This window comes from Cryptomeria japonica, chromosome 9 (assembly GCF_030272615.1).
Source record: "Cryptomeria japonica chromosome 9, Sugi_1.0, whole genome shotgun sequence".
NCBI classification, from domain to species: domain Eukaryota; kingdom Viridiplantae; phylum Streptophyta; class Pinopsida; order Cupressales; family Cupressaceae; genus Cryptomeria; species Cryptomeria japonica.
Window position 1 is genome coordinate 143,836,047 of NC_081413.1, and position 20,090 is coordinate 143,856,136.

At 39.1% G+C, this 20,090-nt stretch overlaps 1 protein-coding gene across 7 annotated transcripts in view; it reads right to left on the reverse strand.

Annotated features, from left to right (window-relative positions):
* Positions 1-20,090, reverse strand: part of LOC131059381 (protein PHYLLO, chloroplastic) — a 342,343-nt gene that overhangs the window by 139,764 nt on the left and 182,489 nt on the right. The window lies entirely within an intron of this gene.

Consider the following 20,090-nt stretch of genomic DNA (forward strand, 5'->3'; position numbering starts at 1 on the left):
AGGATGCTTTGGCAGTTTTGGTGGCTTGCATGTTGGAGTTTTATAGTTTTGATTCTGGATTCCTTTTGGGTTTTCAGAAAGCTTTGCAATGATGGTACATGCATAGCAATCAGTGGAGTCTGGTACACTTACTATTTTTAGTAAGTGGGGGCGAGGACAACTTATTTTTATGGATTTTTCTAGGTTTTCAGAGAGCTGCGCGATGGTGTGACATGCAACTAGATCTGAAGACTTTTCTGGACTTACTATTTTTAGTAAGTTGGGACGGCTGCTCAGAATGTGGTTAAAATGCATTTGGACACTTACTATTTTTAGCAGTGCTATTATTGGCAGGTTTCAGTGGTCCAGTTCAGAGGCTATTTCTAGCAATGCAGCTTCCAGTACTTTTGGCCTTCCATTCACTATGGCAGTTGTTCAGCACATGGGAAAAAAGTATTTTTAATAAATTTTAATGGCCCCCTTGGTCTAGTCATGTGGTGTATTTCTAGTTATGACTTAAGGGGATGACTTGAGGTGATAAAGTATTATTTTAAGTCATAAGTTAGTTTTGTGATATATTTCACTTATTCATCTTGGATGCCCATTATATTTTATTGACATTTTTATAAAGTATATTTGCTACCTTATGAAGGTCGACTTGGGAAGAAAGGGGAAATGAAATGCAAATTTCAAATTAATGCTAAATGATCTTGCATTTGGGTTTGGTGTCCATTTGGGGGGAATGTGAATTTGAATTTGGAGGCACCAAGGTTATAAATAACAGTGTTGGGCTCTTGTTTTGGCATCCATGAATATTTTATAAAGAAGTTCTACCGAATTTGTGCTAGACTTGTGCTTCGAAGTTGAGAGCTTCCTAGCCTTGTGTCAGTTTTGTGCTTAAGAGATAGCATCTAGCTGATTGGAGAGACTTTCTCATTCAAAGGGATAGATTGAGCTATTTGGATATAGATTTCATTGATGCATTTTCAGTTTTATGAGTTTGGAGTGTTTTCATGTTGTTGGTTGGTTCATGGTTGTAGCAGTTAATCATTCATATATCACCGCCTGATTTTCCGATCGTTCTAGGTAATGGCTCATTGGATTCCTATGTGCTAGGCGCCCCTTCTTGTTGAGTTTCGTATATTTTGTGGAGAACCTGATTTTTAAAACAGATCACCCCTCTCCAGGCAGGCCGTACCAAGCTGCAAAAACATTGGGAAGTGTGCCTAAATATTGAAGACTGTTTGGCATAGTTAGTTGTTTGGTACTTGGTCGCCCCTTTCCTAACTCCCATTCGCCATGATTTGGAGCCATTCAGAGGTGTTTTGACGGAGATATGGACTTAACAGTGCTGCTGGTTTGGTTTTTGGTGATGCTGATAGGCTATATCAGATTTGGTAAATAGTTCATTTTGGCTTGTGTTTTTTAGTTTCATGTTTTGTAGCTTCTTGGAGTACCTTCTTATCTATTGGAGATTGGAGCTTTATTGTACTGACAGTATCTTGCAGAGTTGTTGAGACCCGTAGGCTAGGTGGAATGAAGAATGAGGGTCCAGCATTGATGAAACGAGGACTTACTATTTTTAGTAAGTCAGGGAATGACCATTCTGGAGTTACTATCGTACTGAGCTCTCCATGTTTTGCCTCTAGATGCGATGATCATGCTGTTTTGAGCATTAGTTCTCGACTTACTATTTTTAGTAAGTGGCTGTGTGGCACAATTCTATTTTTGGCAGTAGACAAGGGTTCTGATTCTGCAGCAGTTTTGTGGTCGTCCGAGCTCAGTTTCATCCCGATTGTGATAATAATCAGTATGGGAGTCATTTGCGACATAATTAAATATTATTTCCTTATCCTAAGGTTTAATATTTAATTAATCTGATTATTTGTGATTGATTTATTAAAATTCGGATTAATGCCTATTTTTCCTAAGTTCTTGGCGAATTTCATGTTTATTAAAGAGATGTCGAAATATTGAGAAAGATATTTTTTTTATGACTTATCTCTAATATTTGCCAAAGTGTAACGTGGGTCCTTGCCTTAGGCGTGAGGTTTGACTTGTGGGAAATGGCGCCACATTTGGGGTCCACATGTAGTGGAGTGAAATGCAAATGAAACGCATTGAAATTGAAGGAGATTGCATTTGGGGTTGAGGTGTGTGAAGTTATAAATATGAGATTTGGGCTCCCATTTCCACATCTTTGAAAATTGCATTGTTATGCTGCCGGTTTGGCTACTGAAAATCTGAGCTTCGAAGTTGGCTTCCTAGATGGGTCTCAGTTTCGTACTTGCAAGATAGTACCTAGCTGTGTCCTTGTGTTCCCATTGTTGATTGGTGAATGAGTTGCAGATTATGGAGTTTTCTATGTTGGATTTGAGTGTTTTTGGTCGCTGGTCGTGGGACTGTTGAAAGTATATTTTGCTCACATCTCTTAACCAAGCGACTCCATCATTCTGGGTACCGCCTCATCCTTCCTTCCTAGCCATGGCGATACAGTGTGTAAGTTTTTAGCAAGTTTAATTGAGCATTGATTTTTCTAGACAAAATCAAAATCCCTATGGCGTGGGTTTCTGAAATTGCATTGGGATGCGTGCAAATTAAATAAGGGTTGTTTGGGGTTGTAGTTTGGATTGGATGTTGTTGTTAGTGTTATATTGGGGGATTGGGATTGATTTGAGTTGATTCGGGTGAAAAATGAGGGAGTTATGAGTATTTTGATGTTTCCATAGGCTGTTGAATTGTACTTTCACTCTGCAGATTAGTTGTAACAGAAAATGATAGTCTTGTTGTAGAAATCTGCAATTACTCTTCGCATCTCATCTCTATTTTGTAAGGTTTTTTCAGTAGTACTGATCATCCCTTCTTTCTGCTCTTATTTGTAATCCCCACTGCATAAGTGGAAGAGGCTGGCTTGCCGCCTTCTAAGTTTTGTAATTCAATTTTTGTACTCAGTCCTCCCACTGAATAAGTGGTCGAGTGATAAGTTCAATACAATGGTCCTCCCGCTGAAATATGCGGTAGAGTGATAGCTTAATGTAATGTCCTCCCGCTGAAACACGCGATAGAGTGATTGAATTTCAGTTTCTTGTCATTTTCCCTTGGTCAGTTTATTGCCAAGAGTTTGGTTTTTGTCCTGCTGGATAAGCAGAAGGGGCTGGCTTGCCGCCCAGGCATTGTAATTTCAATTTGATTATTGTTGCTAACGATCCCCGGAACACCGTATGCTCTCACCCTCCCAGACTGGGCTCTCGGTGAAAAAAAGGTGGAAGGGTTCCCTTTCAGTAGTTCGGTTTATTTATCTAACCTTAACGGGTTGTGGTGATTGCTTGTGTCACTTATTGTTAAAAATTAAAAAAAAAATTACTGGGATATTACAGTGGTATCAGAGCTGGTCTTCCTGCCAGCCTGTGAGAGTCAATGGGTTCAGAAGTCTCCATGAGTGACAGTGACGTCAGATACTACAATAGAGAGTAGAAGAGACAGCAGTTTCAGATTCCTATAGTGCCCGAAGGGGACACATTTTCAGAAGTACTGAGAAACAGAGGAAAGGATCTAGATACCGAAGATTCAGTGGATTCAATGGCTACAGAAACAAATGAGGCACCCGACAAGAAGGCAGAGAGGCAATTCAATGCCATGATGGACATGATGTCTTTACTGCTGGCAAAGCTCAACCAGAATGTTGTTGGGGTCCCTAATCAGCCCAACAATGGACCAGAAGCCAGCACTTCTAACGCTCCTGTAGGCAATGGAAATGGGAGTAACAATGGGAGTAACCATGGAAGTTCAGCCCCAAGGCCTTTACAACCTGTATTTCTGCCAAGAGAAGTACAACAGGTTGAAACAGAGATACCCATAGCTGATGAAATAAGAAACAGCTACATGGAGTATGCTTCTCTTCCTGGTGAGATCCGAGATATCCTAACTCTGGATCAGTTTATGAATCAGAAAATGAAGAGAGGAAGGATGAATGACTATAAGTCTGTTGCCCCAAGAGATTATCAGCAAGCTCTTGGAAGAGTGATCTTAGCACACTTTGATGGAAGTGCTAAGAGTACAGCTAGAGTATGGGTACAAAAGTTGGACAATTACTTATCCTTGAGGCCAATGCCGGAGGAGGATGCCACCAAGTTTGCTACCTTGCACTTGGATGGAGTGGCCCACAAATCGTGGTACCATAGGTTGGTCACAACTTAATCACCACCTATGCTGATTTCACCAACAAGCTGATTGAGAGATTTGACACCAAGGATCCAGAGGTGAAGTTCAGAGAACTTGCACAACTCAGGCAGCAAGGTTCATTGGATACTTACGTGACTGAATTCCAAAACCTGTCAGTCATGGTGAGTAGCATCTTAGAGAAGCGGTTGGTTGTCCTTTTCACTGAAGGACTTGAAGAACCTTTGAGAGGATGGGTCAAAGCTCTCGATCCGCCCACCCTGGCAGAAGCTATAAAAAAATCTAGAAGTATGGAGTTGACTGCCCAAATAGTAAAATTGAGTCCAAGCCTTTCCCTTTCAGAAAGGACAAGAAGAAGTTCACGAATCAGACCAAGAGGTTCCCTCCGCGTATGGATGATGAGCTCCGTCAAGAGCTCCGAAGAAAGAATCTTTGTTATTCTTGCAGAGAACCTTGGGTTCCCGGACATAGGTGCCATGGAAAAGGGAATTTGCATCAGATGGAGTGCTATTCAGCAGATGGATCAGATTCTGAAATTTCAAAACAGCAAACTAAAGTTCAGGACATCGAGTATGAAGAGGCTCCTGAAGGGCCTGAATTTGGGTCAGAAGATAGAGGAGTGGTTGCTCAACTCTCGAGCATTCACAAAAATGAATCCTTTAGAGTTCGGGGTGTGATTGGAGAGCATCGTGTCATAGCTCTCATTGACACACACACAACTTCATTGACGAAAGGATTGTTGCAAAAAAGGGACTAGTGGCAGAGGAAGTTGAGGGCTTCAAAGTCATGGTAGCAGATGGCTCCACTATATCCTATAATCGAATGATTTCCAACATGTCTCTAAAGTTGGGAAATCATGAAATCAGAGATGATTTCTTTGTGGTGAGTATTGGAGGGACTGATGATGCAGTCCTCGAGATTCAATGGCTGAGATCTCTTGGTGAGATCACACTAAACCTACAAACCATGGAGCTGAAATTCATGTCTGAAGGAAAGAAGGTAGTTTTGAGAGGAATGTCGCATGGGGGACTTAAAGTTGTATCCTTGAAAAGAATGGAAAGGCTGATCCGCCATAATCAAGTGGAGTGGGCAGCGGAGTGTTTGATAATGACTTCCAATCCATTGGTGGATAAGGGCAGCTATTCCTCAAATATTTCAGCAATGGTCAAGGATGGAAGCAAGATCATGGTAATGCCTTCAGAACCACAACAAGAGCACAAAAATTATCCTAAAGACATTCAAGCTTTGATAACTAAGAGAAGCAAGGTGTTCGAAAATCCCCCTCCTGGCAGGCCCCCTGAAAGAGGTGCCGAACACATTATTGAGCTTGAAGAAGGAGCTAAGCTAGTCATGACTACTCCTTACCGATATCGTAAGAAGCAAAAGGATGAGATTGAGAAAGCAATTCAGGAATTGCTTGACATGGGTTACATACGGCCTAGCAAAAGCCCCTTTGCTTCGGCTGTTGTTTTGGTGAGAAAGAAGGATGGGACCATGCGCATGTGTGTGGATTACAGAGCCCTGAATCAGAAAACCATCTAGAGTCGGTATCCTATTCCGAGAATTGATGAGCTCATTGACGAGCTACATGGGGCAATGTTCTTTTCCAAGATTGACCTCGAATCGGGGTACCATCAGATCAGAATGAGAGCTTCAGATGTGGAGAAGACTGCTTTCAGATGCCACTTTGGGCATTTTGAGTTCCTAGTCATGCCTTTTGGTTTGACTAATGCTCCTGCTACATTCCAGTCATGCATGAACAGAATCTTCCAAGAACAATTAAGGAAGTTCGTTTTGATATTTTTTGATGACATCCAAATATTCAGCAAATCTTGGAAAGAACATTTACCGCAATTGGATGAAGTGTTGGGCATATTAGAATCTGAGTCCCTGTTTGCCAAGGAGTCCAAATGTGAGTTTGGGATGGAAGAGTTGCTCTACCTCGGTCACATTATCAGTGCGGGTGGTGTGAAGGTGGATCCCAAAAAGATTAGAGCCATCCTTCATTGGCCTACTCCCGAAAACATAACACATTTGAGGGGATTTTTGGGATTGTGTGGATTCTATCGGAGGTTCGTGAAGGGGTATTCTCAGTTGGCTACCCCCCTTACAAATCTCACAAAGAAAGGAACTTTTGAATGGTCCAACAAGCCACAGACAACATTTGAGCAGTTTAAAGGGATCATGAGTTCCTGCCCTGTTTTAGCATTGCCTAATTTCACCAAGCCATTTGAACTACAGTGTGATGCATCTGGGGAAGGTGTTGGTGTGGTCCTCATGCAGGAAAAGCACCCTATAGTCTTTGAGAGCAGAAAATTGAGAGGTCCAGAGAGACTGTATTCCATTTATGACAAGGAAATGTTTGCTATAATGCATGCCCTTGCAAAGTTCAAACAGTATCTGGTAGGGAGTAAATTCATTGTTAAGACTGATCACAATAGTCTTAAACACTTCATGCATCAGAAGGATCTGAATGAGAGACAGCAGAAATGAGTGAGTAAGCTACAGGCTTACGATTTCGATATTGAGTATGTTAAGGGTAAAAACAATGTTGTGGCAGATGCCTTATCTAGAAGACCCCATTTAAGCTCACTTTGCGAGCTTACTGCTGATTGGAGAGAGTTGTTGCTTGCTGATTGTGTGCCAAAAATCAGTTTGCAACCAGCCTTATAGAAGGTACTTTTCATGATGAAAGGTACAAATTGGTTGAGGGATTGATACTGTACAAGGGAAGAATCTTCATAGTAGCTGAATCTAAGTTAAAAGAGAAGATTTTGAAGACCTACCATGGCATCCCCCTTGCTGGTCACCAAGGTTATTTCAAAACATACAGGCAGATCCGGGAGAGATTCTCTTGGAAGGGACTGAAAAATGATGTTTTGAAGTACATTAAGGAGTGTCATACATGTCAGAGGAACAAAGATGAGCACACTCTACCAGCTGGTTTGTTACAACCCTTGCCTATTCCCGGTCAAAAATGGGAAAGTATTTCCATGGATTTCATCACGAGGTTGCCTCGGGCTCAAGGGAAAGATAGTATCTATGTGGTGGTGGACAGACTTACAAAGTTTGCTCATTTCTTTGCCATCACCAGCTCTTTTACAGCAGCACAAGTTGCTGAAGTGTTCTTCCGGGAAGTGTTCAAATTACATAGTTTACCGAAGAACATTGTGAGTGACAGGGACAGCAGGTTCCTAAGTGCTTTTTGGCAGGAGATTTTCAGATTGTGTGGTACTGTGCTCACTCCAAGCACCGTTATCACCCTCAAACTGATGGGTAGACCGAGATAGTGAATAAGTGGTTGGAAGGTTATCTTAGAAACTATGTCTCGGAGCAGCAGAATACTTGGGTAAGATGGCTTCACCTAGGGGAATATTGTTACAATTCCTCCTATCACATGTCCATCCAGATGTCACCATTCATGGTACTATATGGTTATGAAGCTCCTAGCTTCGCAGATTTGGTATTTGGCGATAGCAGAACCCCTCAGGCAAAGGATATGATGCAGCAGAGTCAAGATATTCTGAGGATTTCGAGGGACAATCTCCAGCATGCACAGAATCAGCAGAAGTTGTATGCTGATCAGCAGTGAATTGAGCGCACCTTTGAGGTGGGCGACATGGTTTATCTGAGGCTCCAGCCCTACAGACAGTCTACTCTCAAGAAGAGTGGGGGTGAGAAGTTGAAGCCACGATTCTATGGACCTTTCAGAGTCAGCAGAAGGGTTGGAGAAGTGGCTTACGAGTTGGAATTGTCAGCAAGCAGTAGCATCCATAATGTATTTCATGTGTCTCGCCTTAAGAAGGCTCTGGGACATAACGTTGTTGCTTCAGCTAAGTTGCCTCCGCTTGATGAGGAGGGAGAATTGGTTTTGGTTCCTGTTGACGTGTATTTTGTACACGACCAAACACAGAATAAAATACCTAAAGGGTACCTTATCCTCTCTTGAATAAAGCCTCCGAATGCTGAAGATGTCGCGAAAAGGATCAATCGGGATGACTTCAAGGTTCAATCGGGATGACTTCAAGGTTCTTTGCTGTAGGATCTCTACGTGTGGATAAGCTCTCTGTGGTATGATGTGATTTGCTGGAATCACAAGGGGACTTACACTTGATGACTAAACGTCTGATTTGCTGGAATCACAAGTCCTACTAACTGACTAGAAGACAAACAAATGGCAAACGATGCAAGGTTCAGGAAGTCTACTCTACTACCTAGAATGCGAGAAGATGGATGAATGACTAGGTGGATTCCTACTGGCTAGGTCTCACCATCAAGCTGAACAATTCAACACCAACTCAGTGCGATCTTCTAAGGGATGCTTCCAATATGTTCAAATCGTACACCATCTGACAATGATCACCATTCAAGATAATGCATGAACAATGGATGTGTAACGACTTAAGATTAAGCTCATTTTATTCCAGTTGACCATGCAAGGCGCACTTACCATCAGCAAGAGGCTAGTGGTATGGATTAAACGGATTCCACACAGGTGCATTCAACAATTTCCTTCATTCGATCTAATCATCTACCATCTAGAATTCAAGATTCAACAAGAAACCATGCATATTGCAAGAAACGACACACTTCACCATTACTTCAATGAAAATGGAGTTTGTTTACAATCAATGGCAACAATTTCTTGCCTTCTCCTCCTATTCTACTCTAATTGCTATTCTGTCAACTGACTAATCACCTTCTAACTACTAATGACTATCTATCTTCTATTTTCTATTCTATTGAAGAGCCGGGGTTTATATAGTGCCCTTAATACAATTCAATGGCTAAGATCAATTTGAGATCAATGGCCAAGATTCTACAATGAAAACCCTAATTAGGGTTTGTTACAACAAACTCAATTCTGACCAATGAAATAATTGTATTAATTGGACACATGTCTTTCTCCCATCCAAGTCATAAAAACAAAAATCCAATCTTGAAATGCAAGGAAAATAGGAGGATTTGAATTTTTCGCCCTGGACCCTCTCCAAGGGTCAGGAGCGAATTTCCCTTTGGGTATCACAATTTGCATCTTTAGCCATCCAACCCAACTTCAAGGCAATTCAAATGTCATTTCACACCCATGTCTAAGCTTGGCCTTGCTCAAATTTTGGAGGAAAAGATAGGTTTTAGGATTTTTGCCCTGGACCTTCAGCAAGGGTCAGGAGCGAATTTCCTTTTCTAGGCTTGGTTCTTCCTTTTTTAAACTCAAAATCACCTCAATTTGACCAAACAAGGCAAGAAATGCCCTCTACTAAGATTTTCGCCCTGGACCCTTAGCAAGGGTCAGGAGCGAAATTTTGGTTTTAGGCAAAAATCCTTCACTTTTTCAAACTGACACTTTCTCAGCTGGGTAAAGAGAGATGTCCTTGTTTCATCTATGTCCAAAACTTGACTTTTTTCATTGCATGATGAGAGCTATTCAAAATTTCGCCCTGGGCCTTCAACAAGGGTCAGGAGCGAAATTCCTAATCTTGGCCAAAATTCATCATTTTCTTCAAGGTTTTCAATCAATTCCAAAGTCCAAACAAAATGCTTTGCAAATCAAAATTTGGTCAAATAAGGCAAGAAATGAGTCCTAGGTTGATTTTCGCCTTGGACCCTCTAGAAGGGTCAGGGGCGAGATTCGCTTTGGACCTCTTGAGAGGGTCAGGAGCGAAATTCGCTTTGGACCCTCAGGAAGGGTCAGGAGCGAAATTTGACTTTTTGAACTCTCCATCAGGATAATTTTATGGAATATAACATTTCTTATACTTTAAGTTATATTCCATATATACTTTCAGGATGTTTGAGAGTGGTTTCAGACCTCCAGGAGTTATATTGCAAAATCTAGTTTTTGGAGGTTTTTCAGTTTCCAGACTTAGTCAAATTTCAGGATCAAGACATTCCAGACTTAGCCAAATTTCAGGATCAGGACATTCCAGACTTAGCCAAATTTCAGGATCAGGACATCCCTCAAGCAGGACCTGCTATCCAGGTGATCCCCTTGGCGACACTCAAAAGTTAAAGGCTAACAAACAAAACCCTAAAAGACCAAAAAAAAAAACCCTAGAAAGCAAAAAGCAGGGGTTCCCATTTGCAATGGGGCGATGTGTGAAAGGGTCACAACATCTAGCGCCACCTTGAATAAATGTTCCTGAACATTTCAGAGATAAAGACTCAATCGACACCTAGAAGCTCCGGAAGATTCAACCCAACTTATCAGGTGACTAGAAAGTGTACTCAAAGTGGAAGAAGAATCCCTAACCAGATAGTTTTGATATTTCTAGTCCTCCCACTGAAAAGTGGTTGAGTGATTGTCATTTGCTTGATTCAGTCCTTCCGCTGAACAAGTGGTTGAGTGATTGCTTTACTTTCACAATTTCTTTTCAGCACAAGTTTTTGATTATCCTAACCTTAACGGGTGCTGAACGTTGTGTTGAAAATTGAAAAAAACTAAGGGGGACACTTCAGCTCATCTCTTGTCGCCTAGAAAGGGGACATTACAAAATGTAAAACTTATGTAAACTCCGATCGGGAAAGTGGGGAACTTCAACAATGTCTGAACATTGCAAAATGTTGATCAGCTTCAAACATACCACTTGTTGGTGTGAAAAGTGTTGATCCTCATCAAACTCCGCCACTTTGGGTGGAGAGTGTGAAATCCATGTAATCTCCTATAAAGTCCGACAACACAAAATTGTGGAGCTTTCCCAAAGTCCGACATTGAAGTTTTAAAATGTAAAACTTGGTAGAAGTCTGCCATTCAGATGGATCAACAAACTTGTTTCTCAGTTCGCCATCGTATGAAGAAAATTGTGGGAGTTTCCTCAAAATCCGCCAATATATGAGACTTAAGTCGGTTGGAAGGAGACAAGTCCAAAAGTGTGAGCCAAATATTGATTTGAAATCAAATAAGTCCTTCTTGTTGCTTCTGGATTAGATTGTGTGTGTTTATTTTCATCAAATAAACACACAATCTAATCCAGAAGCAATAACAAGAACTAATATGGATTGCGGAAAACTAATATCTTTGATCAGATAAGTCTCTAAGTCGGCTTAGCATCAAAATGTTACAATTTCAAACAAGGTTTTCATATAAGAAGATAATGAAATCTCATTTCATTCCAAAGCAAATCAAAAAGAGCAAGTCCAAATTCTATGAGAAGGCGTGCGAATTTATAAAGAGGTCTGAATTCATAAGATGGAAAAATCTGAATTTCATCAAGAAGACGTAAATTTGTATTAATAGGTGCAGATTCATCATGAGAAGCAAGTGCAAAATTCAAAAGGAAGTCTGAGTTTTACCAAGAGAGGTTTGAATTTAAATAAGGAGAATTTGAATTTACCAAAGGTCAGATAATTACCAGCAATATTAAGATGAGTTGGAGACAAATTCAGGACTGGTGAATGGGGAAGCCTTCGAAGTTCAATGTGCAGGTTGAAGGATTTAAGAGTGCAAATTAGCAGCAGGCAGAGATAAGGCAATCAAGATTAGAAATCAAGTACGAATTTGGGAAGAGCAGACCTATAGACTAAATTTCCAGATCTAAAAACCCTATATCACACTTGAGGGTTCTAAAAAGTACAAGCATTCTCCTTCATTTCATAATGTCTTAATTCAGTATTTATGAAGTTTTGGACTTCTAAAATGAAGACAGGAAGATGTAAGTGCAGAGAACAAGATCAACTCGTTCAAGGCAAGGTGGATGGACTCAGCAAGGTTTTGTAAAGGAAATCATAGAAATGGAAGACAAGCTCAAGACTTCAAGGGAAATGACAGGAGATTTACATCACAACATGAAAACTTCAAGGATACAACCACTACATGGAGATCACCTAACAAGCATCGGCGATGAAGATGAAGAAATTTAAGAATCTTCAATTTCCTTCGGAAATCCAAGAAGGGCTGTCAGTACAATGAGGATGAGAAATGTTACACATGAAGATGGAAGGATGCAAACATGATCAAGGAAAGCTACTCAAGTTGAGGGAAGACATTGTGAAAGTGAAATATCCCCTGCTCATTAATGACTGAAAATGCAAGGAATATCGTCAAACACTTAGCTGGTAATCTGCTGATCTAGGACTCAGACTGTATAACCTGCGCGTTATGCAGTTTTGGACAGCTGTGTGATCTTGCGTGTTATGCAGCCTTTGACTGATATTAAACTTCAGACTGATAATTATTGTATTTGACAACGATACAAATGTATTTGCAAGTGATTTTCAATCAAATGACTCAATGCAAAAGGGACTCTTAGATAATTGCAATGCATATATGTATTACAAATGACCAATGTGCCTTAATAATCAAGGAACATTTCTTCAAACATTTGGCATACAACTGATATCAATATACTAAATCAGTCCTGCAACTTATTTCATTAACTATGCGACAATTATGACTTCCCAAACTGATTTATTTTTTAATGCAAATTCTAATACAAACTCAGATTAGAATGTATGCTCAGATCGAACCATCTTCAACATTATTACTGACTCAAAATGACAATCGAATACAGTGATAAGAACCTGTTTATAGAATCATTCCACAAAGTAACTGAAAAGGCAAGCAATATCAGAACAATGCAGTCCTTGTAATCAAATGATATCCACCCAAAAATCACCCCTGCATCTTAGAAGTTCTCAGAATTATTAATGGCAGCAGCTTCAAACCCTCTAGCATCAAAAACCATTGACTCCTCCTTAGGATTAGAGTGCTCCTTTCTAACCATTAAATTGAAGCACCAAAGTCATGATATTAGCAAAATCGTGGAGCTACTTGGTCAGGTCGAACCTTTTATCAGACCTGATAATGTGCCTGAAAAACTCCACTGAACTCCCTTCCAATATGCTGAATCGCCAATCCCTTCTCACTGTTCAATTGCAAACAATAGCCACTGGAAAGAGACCTTCCTTAGCCCAATTCGAATCTTCTCCTAGCTGCCCCTGTTATGACATATATTTCAGACAATTTATTAATAATCAGCAGCCTCCAAGAGGTTCCTTAAGCATCAAACCCATCAGTATTCTTCCCCAAGGAAAGCGCTCAAGCTGGAAGGTGGAGTCGATATATCTATAGACCTTAATGGATAAAACCGGGTATACCACCAGCTGTTACAAGTCTGAAAATGTCTAAGAATATAACTCATATCTTTTTGGTAGATATAACCAGCCCTTATAGCAAATCGGTGAGGATCATTAGCATCAAACCTTGTCTTCAGTAAACTTCCTTAATCGAACCCTCAACCAAAGAATATTTTCTTTCTGCAAATTTGTCTTCGAAAGAAGACTTCACAAATTTGGTGTTGATGTAGACTCCATCACGAATCTACTCCCAAGAAGAACAACTAGGGTTTTGTCCAGCCCTCCTATCAATCTGCTGAAGGTTTGCGTCCTCAGAGATTCAACTAATGCAAAGCATCAGACAGTTCATCAAATCCGAAATCCATATCTACTTTGAAGCTTCATCTTGATCTCCTTAAATACTTTTTAACCCCAACATCCAGAAGCTTCTAGAAGTGACTTTATGAAATAATATTTAAATTGTCACTTTATTAAATTAATTAAATATAAAGTCATCTTTAATTTTTAATTTATTCGATCACGTTATAAATAATTAACTTAATATTATTAATTAAAATAATTAATCAAGCTATCCATAAAATGTATCAATAATTTGCAAAACTTAATTAATTAGGCTAATTAATTAATTTCTCTCCAAAAAATGGGGACATTACAGAAAGTCAAGATCAACCATCATACACAGGAGGTGTTATTCAAGGACGAAATTCCCAAGTTAGAAGATTGAAATGCAAAAGTGGAGATAGTTCTAGAAGAGTAAAACAGAGTTAGAAAATTAACTTCATCACTTAGATGATATAGGTTGGGAATATGTCCCATCATCTTTTATCACATTGAGCAATTCGATAAAGTTGAGTATCAAGAGATATTGTTAATTTTGTAACGTCGGTCATACTATTTCATGCTTCCGATATATATATATTAATTTGATTACATATACTAATATGTTAACGTTAACTAATGATAAATAAAACAAAACTTAACTTATTGTGTTTGACCAACGGTTACACCGTTCATAGTATCGGGTGGCAAAGCGATTCTCAAACAAGTCGCACTCTTTCCGATCGGATAAGTAAATGGTGACTACTTTATATACTGTGGTGAGAGATACGTAGGGAAGAGATGTGTCTTCCCACGTGGGAAGACATATCTCTTCACTACGTAACCCCTCATCCACTTATATAGCATGCTTACATTGAGGAGGATGTACACACCGAAAATTGATAAGTGTGGTGCATCTTTAAAACACGCTATAGCAGATAAAATACAACTTTCAGATCATATCTCCATCTCTTCTATTTTGATGACAGAATTTTGAAAGAACTTAACATGGTATCAGAGCGAAGTTAAGGAAGATCATATTAAAATTCTGTAAAGATCTCATAAACTTTCACCAAGCTCTTACTAAGCTCACATTCCCATAATCCTAATGGCAACCGGAGTTAGGTTTGAAGATAGATTAGATGGAGCGTCAAATTTTGTATCTTGGAAATTCAGGATCATGCTTATTTTGAAAGAAAATAAGATTGACTCCCATGTCAAAAGTGAAATTCCTGAACCCTCTGATGATACAGAGAAAATTCAATGGAGCAAGGACAATGAGAAGGCCCTTAAGATAATTGTGAATTCAGTAAGAGACCACATTGTACTAGTTATTTCTAAATATGAGACAGCCTTTAAGATGTTCAAAGCACTAGCTGACATTTATGAAATCAACAACACTAGCAACGCTCTCACCCTAAAGAATCAACTACACCATATAAAGATGAATAAAGGAGAAACAGTTACATCATATTTCTTGAGGATCATTGAGCTGAGGGATCAACTATCCACTATTGGACATCTAGTAGACAACAAAGAACTTGCTATGATGGCCCTAAATGGACTTCCTACCTCATGGGAATCGTTCATTCAAGGAATCAGTGCTCGTTCTAAATTTCCTAAGTTTGATAGATTGAAAACCGATTGCATTCAAGAGGAATCTCGGCTTGTAACAAGAGGAATAAAACAAAACAATGGTAATGAAGACATTCAAGTTCTAAACACTAATTCCCACAAGAAAGGAAAGAAGAAGAACTTTAAGAGAAAGAGGGACAATAGCTCAAATGGGAAGAGGTCTTCAAAGAAGAAGAGAGACATTTCTGAAGTACAATGTTTCAGATGTGACCAATATGGGCACTATGCAATGAAGTGTCCAGACAGGATCAAACAACAAGCTTCAATGGCAGAAATTAAGAAAGGGAGTAATTCTGAGAAGCTAGTCTTCTACTTAGCCCTCTCTAGTCAAGTCACCTCCAGTTTCAACACATGGGTGATTCACAGCGAAGCATCTCGACACATCACTGGATTTTGTGAACACCTAGATACACTTGTGGAAAGTTCAAATGAAGAAGTAACAATTGGTGATGACTCAAATTATCCAGTTATAGGAATAGGAACCTGCAATATCAACCTAAAGTCAGCATATCCCTGCAGTTGACTGGAGTTCTATTTGTAGCTGGTATAAAGAGAAACCTTGTCTCAATTTCTGCATTTGAAGATAAGGGTTACAGATTAACCTTTATGGAAGGAAAGGTACTTGCTTGGCCAAAGAACTCCACCATCAAGAAAGCCCACACCATTGGAGTAAGACAAGGGAGCCTCTAAAGACTTTGCACCACTCCACCTCTAGCCTTGATTCATGAGACTCCAGATTCGAATGAACTTTGGCACAAAAGATTAGGGCACCTTCATTTCCATCCCCTACTTAAGATAGAGAAGATGGTGATCCGATTACCTAGGCTAAGTGAAAAATAAGAAGGAGCCTGCAAAGGGTGTGCCTTGGGAAAGAATACTAAAGGGTCTTTTAATTCTAGCAACAGTAAATCCAAAAATGTATTAGAATTAGTTCATTCTGATTTATGTGGACCCATGTCTGTACCCTCATTAGGGGGACTTTTATATTATGTAATATTTGCAGATGATTATTCTAGGAAGACCTGGATATATTTTCTGAGGTACAAAGAGTCTGAAGAAATCCTTTCTAAATTTAAAGAATTCAAAGCTCTTGCAGAAAATATGACAGGTAAGAAAATCATTACCTTAAGAACAGACAATGGAGGGGAATACACTTCTGATATGTTTAAAAATTATTGTATAAATGTTGGGATTAAGAGGGAGTTAACAGTACCTTATAACCCACAACAAAATGGGGTAGCTAAAAGAAACAATAGGACTATAGTAGAAGCTGCTAGGGCTATGTTGTTTGACCAAAATATAGAAACCTCATTTTGGGCTAAAGAATCTAGGACAACTATGTACATTCAAAATAGATGTCCTCATTCTCTTCTTGACAATAAAACCCCTGAAGAAGCCTTTACTGGCAACAAACCTGACATAAGTCATTTCCGGATCTTTGGGTGTTCAGTCTATATTCATGTCCCCAAAGAAAAGAGGTCAAAGTTAGAACCTTCTGGAAAGAAAGGAGTATTTGTTGGGTACAGTGAAACCTCTAAAGCCTACAGAATATACATACCTGGTCAAAGACAAATTGAACTAAGTAGAGATGAGGAAGACATAGCATTCAGGAGGTCCAAAAGCTCTAATGAATTAGAACACCAAGATGCTCCTACAAGCTTGGATAAGGATTCCACCCCTGAGATTCAGAGGGAGCCCCCTGAAGATGCTGAGCATGAAGTTCAAGGCTGACCTTTAGAAGAAAATTATCCCGAAACTAGGAAGAGACCACTTTGGGCTAAAAAGATGCTTCAAGAAGCTGAAAATTATGCTGCTCCAAAGGGGACCTTCAGAGAAAGTAAGAGACCTAACCTATTTTCCAGTTATATTGCCTTGATGAGTGAGATCATTGATGCAAAACCTTCATGTGTTGGAGATGCGCTCAAGCATCAAGTTTGGAAAGATGCTATGTCAGAAGAGTATCAAGCAATTCTGAAAAATGATGTCTGGGATATTGTGCCTAGGCCTAAAGGCAAATCTGTTGTATCTTCTAAATGGCTCCTCAAAATCAAACATGCAGCAAATGGCAGCATTGAGAAGCACAAAGCAAGGTTTGTTGCTAGAGGTTTCTCACAGAAAGAAGGTATTGACTATGAAGAGACATTTGCTCCTGTTGCCAGATACACTTCTGTCCGAGCAGTTTTGGCTATTGCAGCATCTAAAGGATGGAAAGTCCATCAAATGGATGTCAAGACTACTTTTCTGAATGGTAAGATTGTATAAGAAGTTTATTTGGAGCAACCTGAAGGTTTTGTGATTCATAAGGCTAAATCACATGTCTGTAGATTAAATAAAGCTCTTTATGGACTGAAACAAACCCCCAGAGCATGGTATGAAAGAATTGATCACTATCTCTTGGAATTAGGGTTTTTCAAGAATGAAGCAGATCCAAATCTCTACTACAAGGTAATCAATGGTGAATTATTAATTCTTATTCTTTATGTTGATGATCTACTAATCACAGGAGAGGATAATTGTATTTCTCGATGGAAGAAAGAATTAGCCTCTGAGTTTGACATGACAGATTTAGGAATTCTTCACTACTTCCTTGGATTGGAAGTTTGACAGCAAGCAGATGGTATAATCCTTAATCAAGGAAAATACACCATTGATATACTCAAGAGATTTAGAATGTTGGATTGTAGATCCATGACCACACCTATGGAGACAAATCTGCACAAGCTACAGGAAACAACTGCAGAATCAGAGTTTATAGATCCTACACTCTACAGACAGATTATTGGATCTCTGATGTATTTGGTAAACACAAGACCTGATATATGTTATCCTGTAAATGCACTAAGTCAGTTCATGTGTGAACCCAGGGAAATACATCTTGTTGCTGCAAAGCATATTCTGAGATATCTTCGAGGAACTATTGGTTTTGGTTTGAAATATAAACATATAGAACTTGACCTACATGGATTCACTGATTCTGATTGGGCTGGAAGCATAGTTGACAGGAAAAGCACATCAGGATGTTGCTTCAGTTTAGGATCAGGAATGATCTCTTGGATATGTAGATAACAGTCTTCAGTTGCTCAGAGCTCTACAGAAGCTGAATACATTGCAGCCTCCATGGGAGCAAGAGAAGCTGTATGGCTCCGGAAATTGCTTGTAGGACTGTTTGGTCATCCCTTAAATCCTACTGTCATCTACTGTGACAACCAAAGTTGCATCAAGCTTTCAATGAATCCAATATTTCATGACAGGTCTAAACACATTGAGATTCCTTATCACTGTGTTTGAGAGATGGTGGAAAGGAATGTGATCCGACTGAATTATATTAGTACAAGTGATCAGATTGCAGACATTCTTACCAAGCCTCTCTCCAGGATCAAGATTGAACACTTTAGAGATAAACTTGGTATGGTTGAAAATGTTATTTAATTTTGAGATAGAGTCTCATTTATTTTGATATACTAATACATTTAAAGATGTTTAGTGTGTAAACTTTTTTATTTGTCATGTGTGTGACTCCATGACTGCATGGGCCTTCTGTGAACATTATTGAAGGGTGATGAATTTTCAATAATGAACTAACCAGATATGTCAATATCTCCATCTCTTCTATTTTGATCACAGAATTTTGAAAGAACTTAACAGATATTGCTCAACTACAAACACTTTGTGATGATCTACATGATGCATATGTTGAATTGGCATCCTACTCATCAACAACCACTTGGGTTGTGCCATGTCAATACATCTAGATTCATTGAATCTGACTCATTTAAGGATGGAGCAAGTGCACATGGCATTGCATTAAAGTTCATGCAATATACCTAACCTCAATTCCTGTTGGTGCACATTCAAGGAAGGACGTGTGTCCCAAACATTGTAATTTTCTCATTGGTTAAAAGGAGTTAGTTGGAACTAACCCTAATCAAGATTTTTCAATGTAATCTTGGCTATTGATTTCAAATCAATCCCAACCCTTCATTGTAATGAGATATCTATAAAAGGCTTAGCTTTCTCATTTGTAAAGGTCAATAGTTGATCAATAGACAATAGTGAATAGTTAGTAGCAGAAGCAATAAATAGTTAGAAGTAGAGTAGAGTAGGAGGAAGCTTAAAATTGATGCCAAGGTATGTTGAAATTAATTCAATACTTTCATTGAAGTTATGGTCGAGGTATGTGTTGTGTTTCTACATTTTGCATGGTTCCTTGTTACTTCTCAACGTTAATTAAAGTTCATTGATCATGGTGGATGCTTATGAAGATATTGTGATGAATTCCTTGGTTCATTCTTTTCGTGGTTTGCTAATTGTAAGCTACAGTGTAAAGTTAGCCTGACTCTAATCATTGTGGTAAGTTCGATTGTGGATGCTTGTTCAAGTTACATCAGCATTGGGTATTTGGATGAAGTATTCGTAATGTGAAAATCTTCCATTTCCTTAGAATGTTGCATCAAGTTTGTGTAGTTGTTGTCATCATGGCAAAGCAAAACTTGGTTTGAGGGAATTTATCAATCTAAGTATCATCCATTGTCATCATTGTTCTTAAAATTAGTGTAGGATCTCTATACCCTTTATCTCTATTGCCTTTATTTTCCAAGAAAGATAAGTTAGTTTCCACATTCTAGGTGTTCATAAACGTAAGTCCCTTTGTGATTCAAGCAAGATCACATCAAATTCATTGAGTCTATCCCGAGCATTAAGTCGCATTGTTCGCATTGTAAACTTTGGAGTCATCTTATTTGATCATGTTGTATAGAATATGAGGTTTCTTTGTTCAAGAGAGGATAGAATACCTTGGTATTTTATTTTGTGTTCAAAGTGTCCTAAAAAAACACATTAGCAGATAGCTTGTACTTAGGTAAATATATCTATATATTTATGATTTTTAAATTTTTTGTATAGGCGAA